Source organism: Squalius cephalus (genome assembly GCF_949319135.1).
Source record: "Squalius cephalus genome assembly, chromosome: 14".
Lineage (NCBI taxonomy): Eukaryota > Metazoa > Chordata > Actinopteri > Cypriniformes > Leuciscidae > Squalius > Squalius cephalus.
In genome coordinates, this window is record NC_137135.1 from 26,527,094 (window position 1) to 26,554,567 (window position 27,474).

General features: G+C 37.6%; 1 protein-coding gene across 8 annotated transcripts in view; it reads left to right on the forward strand.

Moving 5' to 3' along the window:
* Positions 1-27,474, forward strand: part of lingo2 (leucine rich repeat and Ig domain containing 2) — a 383,251-nt gene that overhangs the window by 110,455 nt on the left and 245,322 nt on the right. For 2 of the 8 annotated variants that reach the window (XM_079891775.1, XM_079891769.1), the window contains exon 1: positions 8,141-8,763. The exons of 4 other annotated variants lie outside the window; for them this stretch is intronic. The gene's annotated coding sequence lies outside the window, so the exon portion shown is untranslated. 2 more of the 8 variants (XM_079891768.1, XM_079891771.1) reach the window with 1 other exon arrangement.

The following is a 27,474-nucleotide window of genomic DNA, read 5'->3' on the forward strand; positions in this document are numbered from 1 at the left end:
CAACATGTTTTTTTTTTTTTTTTTTTTAAAGGATACTTAAGGGATTAATCAGTAGTTATAAATCTGTGGTGATCAAAACATTCAAAACATGCCACTGCTAACCAACAGTGACCATAATATGTTAGTCTAGCAGCTTCTCTGAGTTCCCTACTGCTTGCCAACATTTTTTTTTTCAAACAAGCTTAGTGTTTGAAGCTTCTCTTTTAGTACTATCTTCCATTAAACACAGAACTTAACAAATTGTAAATATTACAGTTAGAGTTATTTTCATCATCAGTTATTATGAGCGTGTTGATTACAAACATGATAGGATTCCTCCCCCCCCCCTCCACCCAATTCACCTTTCTCTGGTCGACCTTGATTACAACAATATACTGTATTTCTCAATAAAATTACTCCAGGTCATCAAAATAACTCAAATTTATTGAGAGCTAACAGCAGTAAGTGGAGTGGAGAAATAGACTTTGGTGAATGTGTACATTTTAAACCTTTTAGTTAAGGTTAAAATTGTGATTGAAAATTGAAGGGATTCATTACAATATTGCTGTAATTATTGCTGAAAAAAGGGAACGTCTATGTCGGAAGATTAACTTGATCAGTGCTCAGATTGGTTAGCAGAGCATTGTCATAATTTAATATATATTTTTAAAGGTTTAACACAGTTTGCATTTAGAACAACAAAGTTTTTGAGGTTTCGAGGTGTCAATTACTACAGTGCTCTTTTTGCCATATTTGATATGCATACACATCTGCTTTAAAAGACAGTGTTTTTTATGACGATTTAAATTAGCCGTGTCTCCTCAAAACAGCAGGTTCTTAAACTCAAATGTAATGTGTGACAAGTCTGAGCTCACATGAAAGGGCCAACAAATTCCACATAGAATCAGAACTTCTCTTATGAGACTCGACATGGAGCGCATCATACTTCTAGGAATAGCTTTGAACTGCTAATGCATGTGACCACATTTGCATGTAGAAGCGCAAATATGCTGCTACTGCTAATATAATAATAATAATAATAATAATTAGTAGTAGTAGTTGGAAATGCGTGTGGCTAGGCCTGTCACGATAACTACTTTTTGTTGGGCGATATATTGTCCCAGACATATTTGCGATAAGCAATATTACTGTCATTTTAAGACCATTTTATGCCACTGAATGTATGATCATAATGTAACAGCCTAACAGTGCAAGTAGGCCTACTAAACTCTTTCAAATGACAATGAAATTATTAAGAATATTTTGATGCTGGTGAAAAAAAGTGTACAAAATTTAAATATCCTACAAACACTTGCATAAATAATTAATTAAACATTTGCTAACAAAAAGAGCAAAGTAACAAGTAGAAAAAAAACACACCTGCAAAATGTACTTATATGGAGATTTTCTATCTACAGAATTTTCTCTGACCTTTTTTTCAGTAAAGTAAGGGTGCTGCACTCTATTGCTGAAAAACAAACCCTGCTTGGTCAGATGTCCATACTGTATGAACAAATTCACAGATGTCTCAACAGGCCATATCTGCTGCTAAATACATTTTTCTAGAGGTGTGTTTTTTAAAAGTTGAACAACGCAAAAATGTTTTTCCTGTGAAAACCAACTGGACACTTGCGACTGCCGCTCCTGTGTGTAATGGCCTTAATGCTAGCTATGAGCGTGCACCATTCAGTGCTATCACGTTTCGATTTACACCAGAACAGTGGATTGCAGCTTTGAAATTCAGTGCATTTGGACTTATTCTTCCAAACACTGTTGTTGTCACTTGTCAGGAAAACACAACAATGCCTCGAATGACGCCTCCTTTTCATCTTTTGATGTCCGCTCTGTGTATAAAGGAGTTGCCTGAGCCCCCCTTTCACCTCCAAAGTGGAAAGCAGATAAGATGACAGAGGCAGCGTGATCTGCAAAATGTTGGTGCCATTCTTTTTATTGTAAACACGACGGGCAATATATTGTGCCACCAAAAAATATTGAGGTCATGTCCATATATAGTTATGATTGCTGCTGCTGCTAATAATATTAATAATAATAATAATAATACATTTACATTTAAGAAGAAAAAGAAGAGTCTCCCCTTGCAATCTAATCACAAATGGTCTCAGGGGACACATTTTAGATGCATGTTACTACCAAGTCTAAACAGCAATGTGCCTCTTCTGACCACTTCTGATTGGATCACTTGAGATGGATGTTAATATGAGGTGTAAATATGATCTAAACTAATTCTAAAGAGACTTGGAGGGAGAGATCCTGTTTTTGTCTTTATTGTACAGGACAGTTGGGAGACAATAAAGTGACTGGAGACATGGAAGCTCTACTGTTTTATGAGGATGTTCACTACCCACTGTGCCATGACTCTGAGAAATCCTCTTTTTTTCAACAAACTAAGCAAGCAACTTGACATTTTACACTTAATTATTTGACCTTATGTTTAGTGACACACTAGGCCACTCAGCCATTATATCCGTGATGATCGGTGGGTTAGGAACCCACAGGTTACTCTGCATACTACAAGGGCTATGTTTACATTCACAACTTTTGTTTCATTCGGACTGAATTCATTCCGATTGATAAATCCGAATGTAATGTTTATATGAACGCTAAACAAAGTGATCCGGTTGATGTGCGCATTTATATGTCTCAAGCTTCAAAGAGTTATGAGTTTCCTGCTGTTAGCACATAATAACCATTCTCCTTAATTGGTTCTTTATTTGTTTTAAACCGACTTATTATCCGTTTCTGCTGGTCATAATTTGGAGACAATGAGCAGATGAACCTTTGTGCTGCTTATATTTATCACGCAGTAAAAATGCCCCTCCCCGCACCCAAAACCAGTCGTCTGTGGATGAGAATCCGAAACAAGGACTGGTGGGACATTGTCCTGCTCCACTTCACAGATGCTGAGTGAAAGGAGAATTTTAGAATGACGGGACACTCATTTATATGACACTTTATTCAACAGGAAGAACAACTCGTTCCGCGTGTCACACGTCATGCCACTATTTATACGTCATTCCACCCTTTCAGAGCCCTTTCAGTTTCAGTTTTCAATCCGATCAAGTGTTTACATGTCCTCTCGATCAGATTAAAAAAAAGGAATAAACCACCCCTTTCAATCCGATCGAAATTTAATTCGGATCGAGCTCAATCGGATCAATTAAGGTGTTTACATGAAGGCTTTTCAGTCCGATTGAACCGCCAATCTGATTACTAATGGATTATTTGGTTGCATGTAAACGTAGCCACTGAAGACCGTGACAATATCCTTGGTGAATAGTGGCACCTGGAAAAGGCAACCTGTTCTGGTCATGCCATGCTATCTGCCAGAAGCTTAGCCTTGCTTATCTACAGGCTGTATTGCATATGGAGAGCACACAGCATGAGTTGCACATTCTAGTGTCCTCACCTCACTCGCTCCTATAACTTGCATAAGATTAGAACAAGGTAGTACCATGTGAAGGGATGAAAGGATTTAGTGATAATCTTAATGCTATTTGAGAACTTTGAGTATGAAACATATATATATATATATATATATATATATATATATATATATATATATATATATATATATATATATATATATATATATATATATATATATATATAGTATTTACGATAAACACAACAAATTATTTCCATGTTTTTTGCGTCAAAATTACGTTTTATTGTGTACGGAAAGCACATACTCTCTTTCTCCCTCTCTCTCGTCGTGCACACATACAGTACGGACACACAATCGTGCAGAAACGTGTTGTCAGCGCTGCTCTGTAAGTTGTTAAACTATTTTACTGATAAAATCGCCAAACTTATAGTAGAAGGGCAATTCCACGCAAAACTGTCACATCCATAACACCAACACAATGCCATGGTATTTAGTTGGCGTTATGGATGTGACATTTTTGCGTGGAATTGCCCAGAAACGCTGCTGCCGAACACTGTTGAGAGACAGACTCAGCTAATTCACATACGCTTAATCTCTCTCTCTTTCTCTCTCTCTCTCTTTCTCTCTCTCCCTCTTTCCCTCTATTAAACTGCATTATTAACTGCATTAGTCTGCTATCAGTGGATGAAGCCTCCGTTACTAGCTCTAAAATGACGTTTTGGAATTAGCAACGGAGGGTTAGGATTAGATGTGTAAGAAATTAGTCCCGCACACAATAACGTTTTAACGACAAAAACCTGACAAACGTTTAGGACATAATGCATTATTTTTCTAATTATTCAATGGGCCGTCGTCAATTATTATATTATATTATATTATATTATATTATATTATATTATATTATATTATATTATATTATATTATATTATATTATATTATATTTTATATTATATTATTGTCACGATCACCAGCTGGAGTGCCCATGAGCCCCTCCAGAAGACACTCCTTCCGACTTTGCTGTTCTCCCATTATTAACTCCATTCCCCACAATCCTGTACCTGGACTCATTATGGTTTAATTTTTCCCACCTGTTGATCATTGTGTTTTAGTCATGGGGCATGAGTCGTTGTTTGTATGTCTCCATTGGGGTACCTGGATATCTTGTTCCTTCCTTCGTGGTCTTTGGATTCTATTCTATTGAAGTGTCTGTATTTTTTGCCTTTTGTTATTAAAACTGTATGCATTTGGATTATCTCTCTGCATTGTCTCTTCAAAATATAACAATTATACATATAATATTATATTAAACTTATAATATCATATACTAGAATTTGATGTTGTGTCCCTATACTGTTCAAAAGTTTGAGGTCAGTAAGAATAAAAAATAAATATGAAATATTTTTATTCAGCAATGATGCATTACATTACATTAAGTGACATAGATCTTTGCCCTGAAAAAAAGAACACCTTATCAAAGCTTCAATAAAAATATTAAGCAGCACATCAGTTCTGTTTATATATACAATTCTGATGAATTTTAAAATATATTAAAATAGATAACACATTTTAAATTGTAATTTTTCACAAGATTTGTGTTTTTACTGTGTTTTTAGTGTTTGTATATATTTTAAATAAAGGCGCCCTTTTGTAATCACAAGAAAATTCTTTCACAAAAATCTAAAAATCATACCGACTCCAAACTTTAGAATGGTAGTGTGTACAATTCTTTTTGAAGCTTAGTGGTAAACATAAAGAAGTGAAGAAGAAATAAAACAAAATGTAAGCAATGCGTAAGGGATGAAAACATACTTTTTGGTTGAACTATTCCTTTAATGTTTTGTTAATAACTTTTCAAAAGAAGAAGTCGCTACTTTTTGGCCGACTACTTTGACATTTTTATCTGAGGTAATTTATTAGCTGTTCTGGATCTTCCTGCTGGCCACCAGATCCTCTCAATCAAAGTCATTTGTGGATGGATGCTTGATGGCTTGGCACAGTTTCTGTTTGCGGTTTTCTCTCCTATTCAGCATTGATTAGAACTACTAAACACTCTCTGCTTGCCCTTGTTGGAAAGTTTGTGTTCTAAAACGTTTGATTGGAAGGCTAAAACAACTCTTAAGATGTGGATCAGGCCAAATTTGTCTTCTCCATTATCAGCACCACAGGAGGGGGAAATCAGGCCTTTAAGATTCTTCTGTTAAAGATGAAGTCCTGATGTTATAGTGAAAATCATCAATACTGCACAGTTTAGCAGTTTATTATCAGTTCATACCAAAAATAGTGTTTTAGTAGTCAAAGCAATGGCAAATACAATAATATAACTATGTTACACGTTCAATTTTATCCTCATTTTGACTGAAAAGAGTACAGTATGTCAACAGAGTCCCGTTTAATGATTGAACCTAAGAACATAGTCTCATTTTCAAGCACTATGTGCTAGTCATGTCAGTATTGCTTTAATTAATTTAAAATATATTAGAATGGTTACGATAAATTGTATTTGTTTTGGTTTTGATGTAAAACATCATGACTAACCTGCACAAAAGATGACTAAAAACATATAAACCATAGTTCTTCATTGGGCAATGGTGATTGTTGTTAAATCTTTGTGCTATGATATCATGGGGATGAATTTCTGGTAAGTTATTACTGCCTGGTGCCAGATGGCCAATAATTAAAACAGTGAACTTGGAGGCTTTGGTGATTATGTGCATTTTCCCATAGGACATGAAGAGTTTTGATACAAATCAACATTCTATGTTGAAATATTTACAGTTTTTAATTTTGACACTTGCTCATCTTTAGAAAGAATATGCTAGTAGACACATAGTCTGAGTTTTCTTGCTTTTCCTATCTCTGATTCATTCATTTTAATGATGTTCAGTTAAGTACAGCTGTACAGTACAACTTATTTGATTGCATTGAGATTGGCATGGTTTTATTTCAGTTAGCCTAATAGCTAGTTTGATTTGCATTGAGAGATGATCTTATGGAAAGTACTCCATGCCAATCTCTAGGTATGGTGAAGGGTGTGTGATGATGTGGGGCTATTTTAATTCCAAAGGCCAAGGGAACTTTATCAGGATGCATAGTATCCTGGATCCATGAAGTAACTGGCCTGTAAAAATAAAAATCTGCCTGCCTCTATGGGAATTTAACATAGGGGTGTCCAGACCATGCACCCTGTATTTTAAGGAAGAAAATGTATTTATTTACGATACATTATTCATTCACAAAGAAAATTGGTGTCCTTAAAGGTTGGATTTTTCCTAATTTTTTTAATTAAGGCATTAAGTTCAATTTCCAAAAGATGATTTTTTATTCCTCTTTTTAGTTAACTTTAGCATGGGTGTCTAAACTTATGCATAGCACTGTATATGTGTATGTGTGTGTGTGTGTGTGTATATTATATTATATTATATTATATTATATTATATTATAATGTATATACAGTCGTGCTCAGAATTAATCATACCCCTTGTAAATATGATCAAAAATGGCTGTAAATTTTTTTTTAAAAAGCAGCATTTATTTTGAAAAAACACACACACATATATATATATATATATATATATATATATATATATATATATATATATATTTTTATATTGGAATATTACAAATGTCTTTACTGTCACTTTACTGTCATCAATTGAATGTGCCTTAAAGTGTACATTTCTTTAAAATAATGATAATAATAATCTTACCGAGCCAAAAACATTTGAATGTTAATGTAATTTAATTTAATAAATGTTAGTTCATTTTACCTATGTTGACTAATTGAACTTTATTGTTAAGAGTTAAAAAAGTCCCTTTTTGATTATTCCGGGGTTCCATTCCATCACTTTTCAAAAGAGGGGAAAAATATAGAGATACATATTACAGTGTTAATTAGTTTTATTTACTGCCAAGGTTATATAACACAAAGTATAGCATTATAAATGTATATACGTTTTTTTAAATATGAAACATTTTACTAGATTTGCGATGTTCATTACTTTGGAAAATCGTCATTACATTACGTGAAAAGCGTCCTTTATACTTAAATCTAAAGTGTGTAATTTCTGTGCCACTCCCACTGGCAGAATATTTTTCTCAAAATAATGACTGTTTTCAATCAGGTTAGGCCCAGATATAGCAAGGCTCTTTTGCTTTTTCATACCATTGTTCAGGCCAATCCTCTTTTTGTTTTTTTTATCAGTTCTGATGCTGCCTCTCATTCAGTAGCCCCCCGGAGGCTCTTCTCCGTGCATATGTGTGTCGAGGCGATAAGGGAATTGGCAATTTTGTTTATGCTGCTAATTATATGATTCCACGGTTGCTGTTCGATGCGTATTGTCCTTGCTTCCTGGTAAGCGCTGATCTGCTTGCTTCATCTGCTTCTATTTTCATCTACCTCCTCAATCACTCTTGACAGCTGGCCAACACTGAATGGTGACCCTTCCGTCGGTGCAGCCAGAGTTGTCTCCTTGGAGGGGTTGGTGGTGTGCTTCCTCAGGAGACAGGAACAGCTGTGAAGAGCGTTCCCTTCGTTATCACTCAGTCCTTTTTTGCTGTTATTTGCATTTTCTCCTTTGCATATGGAGACACATGTTATTCCTGCTTAGGAAAGTAGGAAGCGATTCTTTATATTTGACAACTCCAAACACAAATGCAGTAATTGTCAGACTCTCATGCAGTGAGAGAGTGAAAAAAGGGAGGGAGAGATGGATGGATGGAGGGGGTGGAAAGAACTGAGAGGGAGGGTGAGCGTGTGTGTGCATATGTGCAAGCTTGTGAGAGAGAGAGAGAGAGAGAGAGAGCGCTATGTTCAATACTCTGAGCATCTAGACATTGTGCCGGGTGGGAGAAGAGACAATTAAATCCACAATCCAGAAAAAGAACTAACACACGGATTAAACACAGAAGGTTTGTGCGGATTGTGCGTGCAAGTCTGAAAGTTCTCCGGGATGCAAGCGCTCATGGAAGATGAGCTAAGTGGAGCGGTGCACGGCAGGATTCTTCGAGGTTGGAGCGCAGCTGCTTCCTACAGCCACTGACGGGAGGACCTTGCGCAAGAGGAGGAGAGCTGCCTCCGTTTCTGTCTCTCTCTCTCTCTCCCTCTTTTCTTTTTCAGTCTTGCAGAGATAGGCAGCATCCCTTAGACTCAACACTGAAAACAGAAGACGTTCAAGAAAAAAAAAATAACGGAGAAGAAAAGGACGGGATTATAAAAGCAGGGAGTAATAAAGGGAAATCTGAAGCAAGGACAAAAAAAAGTGTTCGTCAGAAAGGCTCTCGTTTGTTGCTTTGCGAGGGCTAAACTGAAGAGATTTGGGTCGTGCATTGCTTTGCTTCAACCAGTCTGTGGAGTATAGGATCACAAATAGCATTTCAAGGTAAGATGTTAGTCAAGTTCAATGTCTTGCATGTGCAACCAAGTACAATTCAGGTTTGAGAGAGCTGATGTTACTGTTCCAAAACGACTGCTGAAGAGGAAATTAGGGTGGAATGTAAGTCAGAGTTGTTTTTTGTGAACTATTTACATAAATTGTTCAGTTTAATGAAAGTTAAAGGCTTTGTGAATGTTACTCAGATGGTGCCGTGCAATTTAATTGATGCTTAGGTCTAGCGTTAAAAACATGATTTATTCCTTCGCACCTTGGCGGATATTACTGGGGTGTTGGGGGACAAAGGGCATAATTACAGTGCGAGACAGTCCTCATTTTGACAGGATCCCCCATTCGCTGGAAATAGAGGTGAGGGGTTGGGAGGAGGGGGTTAACACCAGCGATATGTAATTTTGAGGGGGAATATATAAATCTACACTAAAGATGATCTCGCAACTTTAGAGTTGGTGACCAAATGATTGTTGTTTCTTTTTTCTTTTTTTTTCATGCACTCGATGTAATTACTTTTGCTGTCACTTCTCCCACGAGTTCAGCCGAGGCTTCTTCGCACTAAGCAATTTGGTGGCTTTCTTCTGACCACTTTTTAGAAAGGAGGGGTGTGAAAATGCAAACAGAGATTGAAGGTCTGATGAAGGGGGTTTGACAGCCTCATATCTGTGCTGCTGCTTGACGCAACTGAGGCCAGATGGAGAGGGGCAGAATATTAATGTTTTGTTTTTTTGGCAGACTGAAGGACAGGCATTCGGGTTTGGGCGTGAATGTCCCAGACCTTCGTGGAGGAGCGTGTGTGCACTCCCCTGACGGTAGTGGACAAGTGGCCCCCCTCCTTTGTCGGAGGGACTGAAATATTTATCATTGCATGCACATCCTGTCTGCACTGAAATATTTAAAATAATTGAATAATAAATAACCTTGGCTATTGAAATTGGTCCCTCTGTTATCCTGTCCATAGTGATGGTTCTGTCTGCTCATGTTACCAGTACTCTCATGACTTTGCCTGCAGAAACAGATTAGGTGGTCTGTTAATGTGAGGAGTTTACAGAGGAAGTATCTGAATATGACAATGATTCTCATTATATGTCCGTGTGAATGTTGGAGCAGAGAAAGGCATTGATTTTCACAGTTTTCTGAATGCTTTGGAAATGTGATGAACAATCTATCTTGGCAGTTATACATGGCTGAATTCAATCGAATTGAGAAAGAAAAAGAAAAGCGAGAGGGCAGTGATGTCTGTGTGTTCTGTGTCTTTGATGTTTTATTAAGAGCTAACTGGGCAGAGTCGCACAGTCCTTGGATCTGCTGGTTTGTGTTTGAAGAGGCAGCTCAGAATTTTAGACATTGTCTTGATTTACAGTTGTTTTTCTTAGCTTTTTTTTTTACACTCACAATCCTTAATATATATAATTTTATATATATATATATATAATGAACTTTTCCATATATTGTTTTTTTCCATTCAAACAATCATTAATTGTGATTTTGCAAACCATATAGTACAACAAATGTATAAATAGAGTAATTGCTATGCGACAGCAGTAGCGTAGTCTGCCTGCCTGCTGTTATGAAACAGGCCTTCGAGGGTATTGGATGGAAATGAGAATGCACCGGCAGATGTAGTCACAGAAAAAGCCTTTCGTTGCATTGCCAGGACCGCTTGTTCCCAGTGTAGCCAGATGCATCAACACATGTGCCATTGTGAGGAGGTTTGCCACTACATGAAGCTGAAGCTCAGCCATGCCTGAAGGTGCTCTCATGGCCATCTCGATAACTTTGTATGTTAAATGTGTTGTTTGATGGTGGAAAAGATTGGGTAAGGGGATGATAAATGTCCTGTGAACCTGAATGTAGGAGGCAAGGTCACTGCAATGCACTCTGAATGCACAAAGATGCTTTGATTGTGTGCTTGATTGATTTTCTTTCAAATATTATTTCAAGTCCAAGGTATGTCGCTTCGCTCTGGATACGCAGAGAATTACACTGGGTAATGAAAAGGTCTTTCTTTTCAGTGCACTCATAAACAAGTTGACACTGACTGCCATTGCAAACATGATGTCTCAATTGCATTCCTGTCTGGCCAGATACACGCTTCATGCAATTACACAAACACAGTTAAAAGAAGAGCTAAATAGCCAAAGTTGGTTTGCTGGTCTTATTCAGTTTAAGCTGGTTTATCTGGTCTCTTTGCATGGTCAAGCTGGTTTAGCCAGTCTGACAAGCTCTCAAGTGCCTAAACCCACTCTAAAACCAACAAAACAGACCATCTTAGGCTCGTTTAATAAATGTTTGGCAGGATGGACAACACATTACAAATGTGCAGTCTCATTATGCATGCATATCGTGCAATTGTGCGTTTCTTTGGCGGTAAAAATCTCAAGGGGGTGATAGTTATCCTTCAAATGTCTATATCATTAAACCAAATTTTCTATTACACAGACGAAGATTCATAAATAGGAGTTTTATATGCTTACATTACAGTTTGGTTGATGTTTTCATTTGGAGCGAATTATAATGTATTCATTGTGTAGGCCTATTTGTATTTTTTTTTCCTAGGAATCGAACCTGTGACTTTGGTGTTGCTAGCGTCATACTATAAATAAATAAATAAATAAATAAACATTCTGATTCAATTATACTCTGTTTCAGTATTTTACTTTAAAAAATTCAAGTTTAATTGAATGTGTTACTTGCCGTTTCTTCGTGAATTTTTCTAGCAATTTCTGAGTAAAAATTATTATTATTATTAATTTTTTTTTTTTTTTTTTTGTGGTGCCTTTAAAAAAAAAGTTTCCACATTCTAGGGCAACAAAAACATGTAATTTACATCAAAGGGAGACCAATGAGATTAAATATACAAACCTTCAGTAGTACAAGAGCTCTTGCTACCTGAAAGAGATGATTCAGCCATTGTAACTATATTTATAGTGAGTCCATTAAGAGATGGAGAAAAAAAAATCAATGCTCATTGTTCTGTCAACATTTGTTTTCTGTATTTTGGAGACCATGACCTTTAGCGGAGTGACTCTTACCTTCTCACGAGAGAGCTTGGATGACTGTCACAGGGCTTCAGATCATTAGTGCACATCATGGTGATGTTATGTTGGCATGGCCACCACAAAAACAGTCATGCCTCCCCATTGCCGCCAGTCTAAATTGGGGGGATTCTAAATTGAGCACTGGCCCCATCTGCTATCTTTCAGTATTGTTGATTTGATCTCTAAGGCAAGTGTTGGCAATTGAATGACCGGAGAAATGTATTGCACATAGACCAATTTTAGCAGGGATTTGGCACTACTGCTACTCCTTTGATTATTACACTTACATCCCTCTGCTTTCTGTCAACATAAACATATAAATCAATGTATTTTTATAACACATCTGGATGGTATATACAAACAGATGGTGGCACTAATCCTCAAGGATCCCTAAAGTCTGCTGGAAAACAAGCTGGCACTATGCACATGACATTAGCAAAGTTCTGGCAAATTTTGCAAAGTGTTTAAAAATACATTAGGTGATCTTATTAAAAAGGACTTTTATGACATCCTGGTAAAACAGTGGTACAACTGCATTTATTTCAGAATTTTAAATTTAAATGTGTGTATAAAAATGTGTTAATATACACTGCTGTTTATTAATGTTTGTAAAACAGTAATATTGTGAAATATTATTACAATTTAAAATAACTGTTTTCAATACATTTTAAAATGTAATTTATTTGTGTGATTACCAAATCTGAATTTTTTCAGCAGCCGTTACTACTGTATTCAGTGTCACATGATCCTTCAGAAATCATGCTAATCATTTAGCACTTTAGAAACATTTATTATGATCAATATAGAAAACAGTTTTTGTTGCTTCATATTTTGCTGAAACTGTAATACACAATATAAAAAATGTAAAAATGTTTATTTATATGCAAAAAATAAAACTCCAATAATAAATAAATTAATTAATCAAAATTTGGATACAATGATCAAGTTGAAATCCTTCCATCCCATTAAATTGTACTGATAGATTCTGCTACGTTTTTACAAAAATGTCCTATCCAGTCTGTTACATTAATAATTCTGCACGTTGTTGGGCTTAAGCAGTTCATGGTAGGGCTGGGCAATTTGGCCAAACATATTATCACAATATTCTTTCCATATCATACAATATTGATATTTATCACAATATTCATTAACCATTAATGGGAAAGGAAATACTTTCCACATATGTATTAGACCTTGAATGAATGTAAACATGTAAACTTGTTTGTTCACAATTAAACTCCACCTAGGAGCTACCATTTAATTTAGGACCCCATGAAATCCATTATATTGTTTTGGGATTCTGTTTTTTATGATTTAAAATGCTATTTTGACAGGCTTACAGCGCCTGTCTGAAATGAATTGCTCAATTACCATGACTGAATTTCAGGTCTGGAGGCTTCCTAAAGCTCAGCGATTGTACACACTGGAACGATGGCATCGATTTTACCATATCAATCCAAGCGTGAGTCCGATAATGAAACATTGCAAGAACTAGTTATTCAACCCAAAGTTCCTAACCTGCATCGCAAGGACGACTTAAGCAGGACGTTTGAGGGCCGGTCAAAGTAGATGTTGTTCTTGGGCGGGAATTATGCAAATGTGTTACCCAGTGACAAAGTGGGATTCAAATTCCTGACGACTCGTTTAGGCTGTTCAGAGTCGGTGTGTATTTGATGGTAGTTTTTCCTCAAATGAAACAAAGTTTATGAAGTGACTCTCAAAGCAGCTCTGGAGATGAAGTTCATGTCCTCATATTTCGAGACAGCAGACGCTGAAAACACAGTGTGCGAGTTTGTGTATCAGATGAAACCACGCCGTTCTTTCACACAGAGACACAGAAATCACTTATTAGCGACATGCGCTGGCCCAGCTTCAGTTCATGCTAATATTTTTACATTTTAATGTTTTATTACGCTAACCAATTCTGGTACAGTGTTGGGTCTCCCCTTGATGTCTAATCTAAAATTTGGGTTCTAAAGCAAAACATTAAGAATCGCTGTTTTAAACAACGCTGAAGCATTGTGAAGCATTTGTTTCTTTGTGATAAAGCTCTCATGGATAAATTGTGCACTTCCCTTCTTTTTTCTTGTCTGCATTTCTCTTTGTCAGTCCTGTATTGCCTCATGCTGTATAATGAAGACCTTAAGAAGTCAAAGAGTTTCAATTAAATGACACATACAGAGTCTGCCAAGTCTTCCAGGGTCTGTTCCAAACTGAAACGTGTAGCCTGTAGCAATGCTAACTTAAGAGGACGTCTTCCATCCTGTTTCAGCCCCAGCCCTGTGATGTGAGGGGTGCTTAGGGGAACGGATGGTGTGGCATGACAGGGCTCGATGGTTGTTACACAGCCTTGAGAAGAGTGTAGTGAAGGGTGGAGGGCAATGTTAGCTGGTGCTCAGGGGAATGAATGGACGCCACTGGCTCTAGAGGGGTGGATTAGGACAGATGACCCTGACACCCATCTTGCCTTTGCAGTCAAACTTTGCAACCTTGGAGCTGGTGAAAACAAGCCACCTCAAGCTAAAGTGGAACTGAGCTTTTGAGTCTGAGTTGGCACCAAGCATTAGCAAGGGTTGATATGGGTGACACAATGGAGAAGAACTGAAGAATAACAGGGTAATTTAGCTGTAGGTGAGGAGAGGAGGGGAGAGAATCTAAGGAGGAAGTCAGTCTGCCTCAGGTTCAGCTGCATAAAGAGGGCTCTCATCTGACCTTCACCTAAGGTCCTTTGCCTTCTGTTTCATTCTGAATCAATGTTTCAGAGTTTATGTACTGTGTTAGGCGAGACTACACTGAAAAAAGTAAAACAACATATCATTTATTTGAAGTGCATTTTTATATTGCTCTAATTTGAAATCATGTTATCGGTTTTAAACCTTTTAAAAAAACAAATAGCACTTCCCATTGAAAAAAATTAAATAAAATAAACAATTTTGTTTAAATAATATAGGGATGCACTGATATGAACGTTTTGGCCTACTGACAACCGATAATTTGTTATATTTGAAAGCCGATAACTGACATATTGGTCGATATATCTAAATCCAAATTTTTCTATAATATTTGAGAGCCTGATTACAAAAACAAAAGTCTCACCATTAAAATCCATGTCACAAGCACACAATTATAATGTTCTCGTTGTAATTTTGTGTAGCCTATATGACAGACTTGCGCTGTACATGTTGCACTTAACTGTATTTTCCTTTTTTAAGTGATTCCCAATCATATTTCAAGAAATTTTAAACCATCATGACGAACAGTGCACATCTGAAGTGTCTCAGCTGAAGGAAATAATCCATTATTTATCAGCTTTAATATATCGGCAACGTTTTCTTATCAGGAACGATAACATTAAAAATGAATATTGCCAGATACTGATATGGTGGCCGATATATCGTGCATCCCTAATTTTCAGCACATATACTGTCTAGATTTACTGACTGCAGAAATTATTGTGGGTTTTTACTTTTCCGTTTCTTATTTCAAAGTTGTTGTTTTTATAGTAAGTAAATTAAATTAAATGTTGTCTAACATAATAAAAATTCTATTAAAGCTAATTTAGCTTTTGTGCATGGTGAAAATAAGTTGACCAAAAAATATTGACCTACATTAAGCAACTCTGGCTTATGTCTAAAAAGAAAATATATTGATTAAGTGTAAGGGTTATGAAGAAGAGGAAGCACCGGCATAGTTCAGTCATTCCAAAAACAAACAAGCAATAAATAAGTAAATATATACATAAATAAACTAAGATTGAAACATTGGAAGTTGATGGATCCATTTTTTGGGAGATTTTAAAAGAAGTTACTTAATTTATTATTTAAGCTGTACAGTAATTCTGAACATATTGTATCGATGTAGTACTTGTAAATGTAGATAATTTTGAACAGAAAAGATTAGTGGTTTTAGTTCACATTAAATCATGTTAACGCATATTTTTGTGTCTTTAAGCTATACTATTTAAAAGGGTATTTTAAAAGGATAGTCTGACCAAAATATTTTGTCATCATTTACTCACCCTGTATATAGTTCCAAACCTATATACATTTCTTTCTTCTGCTGAACACAAGTAGCCTATATTTTGAAGAATGTTGATGACCAAATAGTTTTCAGTTTCATACAATTAAAAATAAAATAATATGGGTAGGTTAAGGGGTTGCATCAGTGCAGTGGGACAGAATATACAGTTTGTACAGTATAAAAACCATTACATTTATGAATGTCCCCATTTAGATGGCTAAGTAAACGTGTGTGTGTGTGTGTCACAGAAGAAAGTCATATAGGTTTGCAATGACATGGAGGTGACTAAATTATTAAATTAAATTATTAAATCCACTTCCACTTTCGTCACTTCCATTGTAAGTATTGTAATCTCATTGTAAACCAGATTATTATTATTTATTTTTATTTTTTCAGAAAAAAAAAAAAAAATACAAATCAAAATAAATGATTGTGGGAATCACTGCGATAAGTGCTGTCCATCACATTTAATTTCTATTTAACCTGGACTATTGCTTTAAAAATACACTGTCTGCTTTAACATAGATCTTGTCGTACCCTAAATATCTTAACCCATTTTCTCTAAGCAGAGAATCAGAACGTGGTTTGTGAATGCTATGTTGCATGGTTAGCGAGAATGCAAACAGACACGGCTGTCTACACCTTCACTGGCTTGATAATTACATTTCTACATTGAGAGAGAGAGAGAGAGTCAGAGTCTCATGGCAGATGCACATTCATGATGCTTGTAACAAGGGCCCAAAATGCAATTAGTTGAAAATGGACCATAAAGCAGCACCCCTCCATGTTTAGATGTAATATTGGCTAATATGCCTAAACTCCTTCAATTAACCAATCCATAATGATGTTGTTTGCGATAGTAGATGCATTTCATTAATAGGGAAGTAATTATTGACACTAATCATTTGAAACAAATGATGGCAATTGGGGCTTTGACACGGTCATTCCTCCTGTTGGGTTGAAAGCATACCATAAAAATTGGCAAGTTTAATACCTTTTTGGCACAAGCATGAATATGATACAAATTCTACCAAATAAAATGCTTGAAGATTATTAAACATATATCAAATTAAATTAAATGTTATGTTTTTATGAACCTTATTTTTGTTTAGCCTTTATCTCTTTACATAAAGGTTGTTGTAAAAAAATATTTAATGAATGATAAAAGGATAAATAATTTAATTGATTATAAAATACATTTTTGTGGGATGTATATTTTAAATGAAATAGAGAAACATCAAACAAAAAAACAAAAAAAGGAAATGCAATAGAGTAACATCTTAGTTTGGATGCACTTTTGTTCAGTCACAGATAATTGTGTTTGAAACATACAGTACTGATATAAATAAGACAATGGCATTGCTGCATCTCAAGCATGTTTGGTTACAAATTAACTACTGATGCATACAGTACCAGTCAAAAGTTTGGAAATATTACAGTGTTGCTGAAAAGTCTCTAATTCTCACCAATGCTGCATTTCTTTAATAAAAAATACAATAATAATGAATAAAAAACCAGTCATATAAAATATTACAATTTAAAATAATTGTTTTCTATTTAAAATATTTAAAAATGTATTTTGTTCCTGTGATGGCAAAGCTGAATTTTCAGCATCATTACTCCAGTCTCCAGTCAGTGTCACATGATCATTCAGAAATCATTATAATATGCTGATTTGCTCAAGAAACATTTCTTCTTATTATTATCAATTTTGCTGCTTAACATTTTTGTGGAAATAACCTTTCAAACATTTGTGGTAAGATTTAAAGTAAATAAATTACTTTTATTCATCAAGGGTGCATTAAATTGATCAAAAGTGATAGTTTAATCACATCCATACATTACTAATGTTACAAAAATTATAGTTAATAAATGCTTCGATACATTTAATAAATACATTTAATAAATGCAAATAAATGCTGTTCATTGAACTTTCTATTTATTAAAGAAACATGGAAAAAGAGAACCTTTCCATTAAAAAATATTAAGTATCATAATTGTTTTCAAAATTGATAATAAATGTTTCGGAGTATTACAATTCTCATTAGTAGCTAAAGGCATAATTAAATTTGCCAGAATATTTAATAAACAAACACATAAGGGGCAAAGATGCGTACAACTTTATGAATGGTGGGCGTTCTAATTCTGTACAAATCAGACAAGCTTTCTGTGGAGCTGTGTGTGTGTGTGTGTGTAGATTCGGCGTGGGCTTGGTCAGTGGATTTGTTAGTATCAGCTGTTCTGGAGTAGCTAGTCTGATGAACGTTCTCTCTTACTTCACCTCCTTGGTGAGCCTTTTATTTAGGTTATTGACTGGCTTGTGCTTCAGAGGCCAGGAAACTGCTGCATTTGTTCTGTTAGGGTCCAAGACTCATCCATACAGTTAATAATTTAAGCTGAGACATGGCATAGACCAATTGACTAGGGGATGGGGATATTGAGTCTTACTCAGCAGAGAGGATTACAAATACTGAGTTTTGGTGCTAATGCAATAATGAAACAATGGAGTTTATATACTGAACATGAAAACGACATTTTTATTGGTTTGATGCCTCATAAAAATTGTGTCTAGCTTTTTTAACTTAATTAAATTCAATTGAATCTGTTCAATCAACAAGTCACTCCCTTATCTATTCAGTTATGCACAGCGTAGAGTTCACGTAGGCACTTCAGACGACACGCTCTGCTGAGAGATGTTTAACTAGGGACAAGAGTGGCGTGTTAAATTTGAAAAATGGCTTGTTTAGAGAAAGCCTTCCTGAGGGAGGTTGTGAAGATGTCATTCCATTCCAGCTCAAGCACCTTCAGAAACACTTAGGTTAATGTTTGCCAACCTTTGATTTGACTGCATATTTGTTGTCATTCATGCCAAAAGGTGTTCCAGACAAAAAAAAAGAGAGTCAGTTTTGGATGAATGGAGCAAAATTGAGGGCTGGCAAACCCATATTAGATCATACAAAACATACAAACCCGCAGAGATCAGTGGTACGCAACAGTGTACTGCATTATCAAAGTGCACTGGCTGTTTCATGATAGAGCATTCTTGCTGTTTTTTAACTTGCTGGATTAGATGCGCTCTGGATGTTAATACGCCGTTCGAGAGGCTTGGGAACAAAGCCACAGCATCTAAATGATGACCTTTACCTCAGCTCGAACAAGCAGTGCTCCCATTGTCAACATGTGTAATTTTTACCCTTGGATGTCAGTGTAGCACGGAATTATAAATCAATGAGGGCTGCATTACTGAGGATCCCCAGGCCCCTGGGTCTAGCCGGGGATAGAATCATAGGCGGTGGGGGTCGGACGGAAGAGGATGTGGGGGAATGTGGCAGGGAAAGACTTCCTGGGGATGCCGTTGTTGTGTCCAGCTCACAAAGCTGTGGTCCACCCTGGCAGGCATCCAGAGGGGAGCAAGGAAGAAAGAGGCTCTTATCGAGCTCTTACAGAAAGAGAACAGCTATTCAGTGTGTTTATGGGCATAAGTGTGTGTGTGTGAATTTGCAATCTGCTAAATTTTAATAATATATTATTTCCTTGTCCTCTAAACTGTTTTCCCAACCAGCCATAGCTGTGTATTCAGATTTTTTGCAACAAATAAGCTGCAAGAATTTTATTTCATTACCAGTTACTTTTTGGAGGGCTCTTTAGAGCTTGAAAGGGATTTACTGTTTGCTGCCTTTCACATCACAGTTCAGGTGATTGATTCAGAAAACTAGATCAAAGATGGCAATAGGCAGAGCCATTGAGATAAATAGGGATGCTAATGGATAGGCTTCTCCAAGAATTATACTGTAGACTTCCTTGGTCCTGACAAACAGCAATGGATATTAGAGAACCAAGAAACATTCATCACATCATAAACACCTTAAAGGACATACAATAAAATAAATCTATTTAATACTTCAAAAATATTTGTTGACATTTAACACTGTCAGAGAAAAAAAAGGACTTAAGTTTGCCACTGGGGCAGTACCATGAAAGCTATACCTTATCTACCCCTAAAGAGTGCATATTCATAACTAATGTACTAATATGCAGCCTTTAGGGGTAGATGTTGAAAGTAAAGCAATTAAAAGAATATATATATTGAAACAACTACAGGGCTCGCAAAATTTCAAAATCGCTGGTAGCCCTTCGGGCAGGCACTCTTCAGATTTTGGTAGCCCCGAAATGAATGTTACTAGCCCAGATAAAAAGACAATTTTTAATGTAGAAAATTGGTTAGGAGTCAAAACAATGAATCAAAAACTTTTTCAAAACACAAAATATCATAATGCACCTGGTTCTAGCTAAACTGAAAGGAGTGTGACCAGTGTGGAATATGAATCAGTCTGTGTCTGTGGCTCAGCCCCCAATGAGGGTATGATAAAAAAAAATTAAAATAAAAGTAACACTTTAGTTTAGGGTCTAATACTCACTATTAAGTTTCATTAACATGCAGGTGGCAGTGTTTTATCATCACGGAGGTCCTGAATGTGAGGTAGACTAGTCAGGGGGGTTCGGGGGCTCCCCGAGAAAATTTTGATTTCTCTGATCTACATATGTGCATTTTAAGATGTTTTGAAGGCCAAACAAATTGGATAACAGCTTTAAAACCATGTAAGTGGGCAGCTGATTATTTTTCTCTCCTCATCAGCATCACACTCGTATTCTCTTTGCTTTTCTCTTGCTCTGTCTCTTCCCCTCCTAAAGCTGAGCTTTGACTGATATAAGCTTTTCATTTTTGTCTGTCAGTGAAGTAAACTTAGGGTCAACTGATAGATTGATTTATGAATCATTTTCTCAGACGCATTAATTTACTGAAAGCTACTAGGAAAGCTAGGTAGCCTAACTAAGTTTATTAAATTCATTCACAGTATGTACACATTCATTATTGATCTTATTCATAATACAGGGCTTTATAATCAAATAGGTCCTACATTTAAGGTTATTAGGGGGTCTTATTTCTCTGATATGTCCATTTCAAGACGTTTGAAGGCCAAAAAAGGATAAGAAATAGCTTTAAAACCATGTCAGCAGGCAGTAGATGATATCTCACTTCTTATCCATCACTCTTTCTTCTTCTCTCAGTCTCCTCATCTTGCCCTGCCTCTTCCCCTCCTAAAGCTGAACTTTTTTAATTTACTGAAGGCTAAAAAATGTATATTAATTCTCAACATGTACACATTCATTATTAATCTTCTGCCCAACATGAAAACGGCTTGTCCCCTCACAATGACAGTAAACTAATTATGAGTCACGTTACATAGGCCTATTTTCAGTTCAAAATGGCGAATTTCGACAAAAGTATATTCGTTTGTCTGATTATTTTTGTCATTTGTTTCACACTTATGACCTAAAAAAGCTGTCAAATATGAAATGTTTAGTTTAGCTAACTTACTTACATCTCATCTCGACCGTAAACTGAAGCGTCGAGTCGCTCTGCTCAAATTCGCGCTCTGCAGCTTCTTGTGAACATAAAGCCCGCCTACTTTGATTTGATTGGTCATCTCAAATATTCTGACATTGACAGACCAATGAGACTCAGATGAACACACACACACACACACCCTGTCCTCTGTTTCTGACGTGTGCTCTGCTCGGCGTCGCTGCGGATTGAAGATGAAGAACGCGCTGAATCTGATTATAACAAGACTGAAGCGAGTACACTACTTCAGATAGCCCGTCTGGCAGGCCGGTTATGCATTTTGGTAGCCCGACTGGAAAACACAATAGCCCCGGGACGTCGGGCAGGCGATTTTGCATTCAACATTCAACTATACCCTGCAAATGTCAGCAGGAGAACATCTTAGACTAGGTGATTTAGACACGTCAAACAGGGCTGTATCTTAATGCATGTGGTGTTCAACCAAAGCTGCTCTAAGTATAAAGTGAGGAAACAGATTCTCCCTTTTTCCTCCATTGCTTGGGGCCAGATTTATCCAAGTTGGTGATATTTGCCACTTTTAATCTTGTGATCTCCAAACATCATGTAATAGTCTTGACCTGTCACTTTAGTTTCCCTTTGGTATGTAAAGCTACTACCTGACACTAGGGGGAGGTAGTGTGCTTATTGCTCTAGGATATCAGTAATGTAATGATAGAAGGAGTTAGATTTGTTTGGGGCTAACAGCATGGTGGATGCTGTCTGCGTGCCACTCTTAGAGTCCAGACTAGGAATCTATGGGATTTTCTGATCAGTCAATAAGGACTCTTTAGTCCTTCCTGATAATATCCAGGAGGATTATTCATCAAAAAGACTGTTTAACCCCAGGACACCTTACTTCTACCCTCCTTGTTATCCTCTGGGTCGATGTACAAGGAGAAATGTCTGGTTATGTGCATGATTTATGACGGATTATATCGGCCTGATTGAGGCCACTTTGTTACAAGACTTTTGTGCATTTGAGTACAGCAGAAATGCTTCTGTAAATAGTGTTGTTGATGTGTGACTTTTTCCTTCTATTTTGAAATGCTTCGACTGTTTTTTATGTGTGTGATTTCCTATCATGTATTGCTGGTTGTATGTATTCTTTACCTCATTCTTTTGTGAATTATACTCACTTTTGCATCTATTTCTTGTCTTACCTTAGTAAACCTATACCTTATTTAGACTAGCACAGACCGTAGCCGGTGGTTCCCTCCCTAATATAAATCTTGTGGCTATTAGTCTGGGTTTGAATACTAGACGAAGTGTTACATAGTGGCGCCAGAACAGGGACCTGCAGGCATTTATAATCTCTTGTGTTCAGTGTAGATTTCAGATATTTCAATATGGCAAGTGAGGCTGTTCTGGGAGAGGATGAATATGGTCCTGAGCTGGATTTCTCATCGGAGACATTTATTACCCGAAGAGACCTGTTGGGTGAGTTAATGCACACATTCAGCAACTTATACATTGATTCAGGAGAAGAGGAGGAAAAGGAAATTATCTTAGATGATGTGCAGGAAATGTTTCCACCTCCACCCCCACTTGAATGGGAAAGTGAGCTGCTTTGACTGATGTACTCAAAGGTACCACTAAAGACTGGTGGCTGGCAGAACGGCAACACGTGAGGAGTTGGAAGCAGTTTCGAGAAGCCTTCTTGCAGTCCTTCTTAAGTGAAGACTACGAAGACGTAGCTATTAAAAGATTGCAAGAAAGGAAACAAGGGGTGAAGGAATGTATTTGGGACTTTGCTTACCGGTAACGAGCGTTGTGTATGAAATGGAGAAGTGGAATGAGTGAGAGAGACATTGTCCAGTCTATCCTAAGAAACTGTAACCCTCGTCTAGCTAGTCTGTTAAGAGGGGCCGTGAAGGATGTTGCTGAACTATTAAGGACTGGCACACAAATCAAAATGGATTTTGAAGAGTCTAAAAGGTATTGGAGTCAAGATAATACTGACCAAAATAAGAAAGTTCAATCAGCTCGCTGTCTCCAAGTAGGACCTTGTCATACCAGAACAAGCATAGTCCAACCTTCCCATAATTCAGCCATAACTGGAGTCAAGACTGTCACCATCCCTATTATTTTACAAGATCAATACTGTACAGCGATGGTAGATACTGGTAGCACACTCTCTCTCATTAAAAAGTCAACCTGGGAACAGATTAGCAAGAACGAGTCATATCAGCCCTGTGTTGGTCAAGCATTTCTTCTCGCCAATGGACAGCAGCAGACTGCACTTGGAAGTGTAAGATCCAAGGATATAAGATGGAGCTAATGTTATACATAATGAGTGATGCGGATTTGACTCTGCCAGTCATCCTAGGGATGGACTTCCTGATGGATTCTGGATTGACTTTAGACTTTCAGAGATCACAATACATCATACCTGCCAGAGAAGGAAGAGCTGAAGAAACTTTCCCTTTCTTGCCACATGGATCCCAAGCGACAGTACATTTTTATATAGCCGTACCCATCCCTCCTACATCCAAGGAAACCCAGTTGACCATCCAAAAACTGGTTCACCAGGCTAATACTAGTGCTCAGTTCAGAACCCAATTGGAAAAGTTAATGTTGCAATGGCCCGCAGTATGCACTCATGAAATGGGACATTCCAACCTGGTAAAACACCAAATTCTCACAACTGATGAAGTTCCAGTCAGAAAACGCCCATATAAAGTATCTCTAGACAAGCAGCAGTTCATTGAATCTGAAATCAATAATCTGCTAACCAGGAAGATTGTCAGGCCATCAGCTTCTCCGTGGGCAGCACCTGTCGTAGTAGTGCCTAAAAAGGATGGTAGTTCAAGATTGTGTGTGGACTATCGGGGTTTGAATGCTAAAACTTACCTCGATGCAATACCTTATGCCATAAATCCAAGATATTCTGGAATCCTTGCATGGTGCCACAATATTCAGTACACCTGACCTAAAAAGTGGATACTGGCAGGTGGAAATGGCGCCTGACAGCATCCAGAAAACTGCCTTTGTCACTTCGTCCGGGTTATACAAATTTTGTCTTCCTCTTTTCGGGCTTAAAAATGCTGCTGCAACTTTCCAGAGACCAATGGAACAGGCTCTTAGAGAACTCAAGGGTAAGTGCTGTTTCATTTACATGGATGACGTTGTGGTGTTCTCCAAGAATGAGGAAGAACATCTTTGCCATCTGGAGCAAGTTTTCCATTGTCTCCATAAAGCTGGTCTAACCCTCAACCTGAACAAGTGTAATTTCATGCAACAGACTCTCACCATCTTAGGGCACATTGTGTCAAGCAGTGGAATAAAAACAGATCCAGCAAAAGTGGATGCAGTCGCTTCTTTTCCAACCCCTCAGTCAATCAAAGTCGTGCAACAATTCCTAGGACTCGCTGGTTGGTACCACCACTATATTTCTCATTTCTCTGAGAAAGCTGCCCCACTTCATGCACTGAAACAAAAAAATATCCACTTGGTTATGGTCAGAATAATGTCAACATGCATTCAACACAATAAAACAGGATTTAACCCATGCACCAGTGTTGACACCCCCAGATTTCAGTAACCCTTTGACAGTGCAAATAGATGCTAGTGAGGTTGGGTTAGGTGCGGTGCTTACTCAGGAAACAGCAGGTGAAGAAAAGGTCATTGCATATGCTTCACATTTATTACGAGGAGCAGAGAAAGCGTACTCTGTTTCTGAAAAGGAATGTTTAGCTGTAATCTGGGCTGTAGAAAAGTGGAGGCCATATTTGGAGGGACGACCATTTACAGTTATAACGGACCATTCAGCACTGACATGGGTCTTTCAGCAGCCAAAGCCATCATCACGCCTCACATGTTGGACATTGAGATTGCAAGGCTTTCACTTCACAATAAAGTATCGTAAAGGTCAATGCAATGTAGTGCCTGACATATTGTCCAGAGTGCATAACAACCATACTCTTCAGGAAATAATTGCAGTAATCAAAGCCACCAATGTATTACCAAGCAACTTGTAAGTGGATCTAGCACAAATTGCCACGGATCAACAAAAAGACCCAGAGTTACAAGAACTGATTCAAGAGGCACAGTCCAATGAAGTTGCTGATCCTACCCGCATCCACTACGTGATGCAGAATGGTTTTCTGTTTCGTAGTCTACCAAAAGGACAACAAGGACAAAAACTCCAACTGATGATCCCGTCCAGTCAACTTGAAGTTCTGTTACACTACACACGACAGTCCCCTTAGTGGACACCTGGACACTATTACTTGATATTGCATATTGGCCTAATGTGAGAAATGATGTATGGGAAGTATTGCAAGGAATGTACCAACTGTCAAAAATACAAACCCGCAATAACCAAGTTGTCTGGTCATCTCCAATCAACGCCTGTCGTTGAACCTGGGTATATGTTATGAATGGACTGAATGGGACCTTTCCCTAAGAGCAGTAAACAAAATTAATACCTCCTCGTGGTTGTTGACTATTGCTCTAAATGGGTAGAAATGTTTCCATTGCATACAGCCAAGACACTGCAAACAGCTTGGATTCTTGTGGAGGAGATTTTCACCAGATGGGGCACACCTACATGCTTGGTGTCGGATAGAGGGGTACAATTCACATCTCAATTACTCAGTACAGTCTGCAAGCAATGGGGGGTTATTCAGAATTTGACAACTGCTTACCCCCCACAAACCAACCTTACAGAAAGAGTTAATCACAACCTCAAAACAATGATTGCTTCTTATGTCGGTGACCAACATCGACTATGGGACAAGTGGATAGCAGAGTTTCGTTTTGCTCTTAACACTGCATGGCATGAGAGCACAGGTTTCACCCCTGTAGAGGTTGCATTAGGACGAAAATTGAAAGGACCCATAGAAAGAGCCATCCACAAAACCCCTGATCCAGATAACCCTCTATACGCTCTTCTCGACAGACAACGCAACTCATCAACTTGGTGAAAGCTAACGTTGAACAAGCCCAAGAAAAACAGCAAAGGTACTATAATCAATGACATAAACCAGTTCAGTTTTTGGTGGGAGATGTGGTTTGGGTCCGGACCCATTCTCTTTCCAGAGCAGACGAAGGGTATATGGCTAAGTTAGCAGCAAAATATACAATCCCCTGCCAAGGTGGTAAAAGTACTTGGACCTGTTAATTGTTCTTTGAGGTACATTGATAATCCTGATATTGTGGAAACTTTACATGTACAAAATCTAAATGCAAAGACGCGTTACGTGCGTAAAAAATTCCTGCGGCGCGAATGAGGCGTCAAACGCGTGAATGCACAAAAAGCACTACATAAAATCATTCGCGCTTAACGCGCCAGACGCTCAATTCACACCATTCGCGCGAATGAGGCGTATTCGCGTCTACCGCGTTAAGCGCGAATGATTTTATGTAGTGCTTTTTGTGCATTCATGCGTTTGAGGCGAATTCGCGTCTGCCGCCCGAGTTGAAAAATCTGAACTTCTGCGTCAATTCGCGCCGCGTTAACCAATCAGGAGCCTGCTTGCTGCTGTCACGTTCAGAAGTAAAAACAAAGTAAATCTTTTATCACATAAAAACTTGATTTCAACATACAAGACATATACATTTTGTATTGAATGCTATTTATTCCATATCTAAATCCAGATTATATGAAACATTATATTATTCTAATGTAAAGACAACCAATATACTTTAGTGTATAAGAATAGTTCGCGCCTGGACAGTGTTGTGTGAGAAAAAGAAAAAAAAACCACAGGACAGGTTAATTACTTTTGGAGGTTGGCTCCATTTATCATCAATACAAAAATAAATTACAGTTTATGTGGGCGAGGGTGATCCTCACTCAGATGCGGGACAACAGGTCATTAAACTGGGCCCAAGACAGGCGGAAGCACCGCTGATAGCGGCCGTCATCCAGGCGCAGCTCCTGGAGCAAATGGTGAAACTCGCCAAACTGGGTTCGCCTCCGAAGGGTCTGGTGGACCCAAATACGGCGACGAAGATCCCTACGCCGCTGTTCTGCTCTCCAGAGCAAATACAGAGCGGTGACTCTCTCGATAAATGATCGATCAACATCAGACATCTTGTAAAAAGATGGCCGCCAACGGGTTTCAAAACTTTTGAAACTTTCGCCTCTGACGCGCGTAAATTTCGCTTCAAACTTTTGTTTTTATGCGCGTCAATTTCTCTCTTGACGCGCGAATGGACACAAAGTGGTCAAGCGTATAACTAGACGCGGCAGACGCGAATTTGACGCGCTATTCGCGTCCGGTGTGAACGCACAGT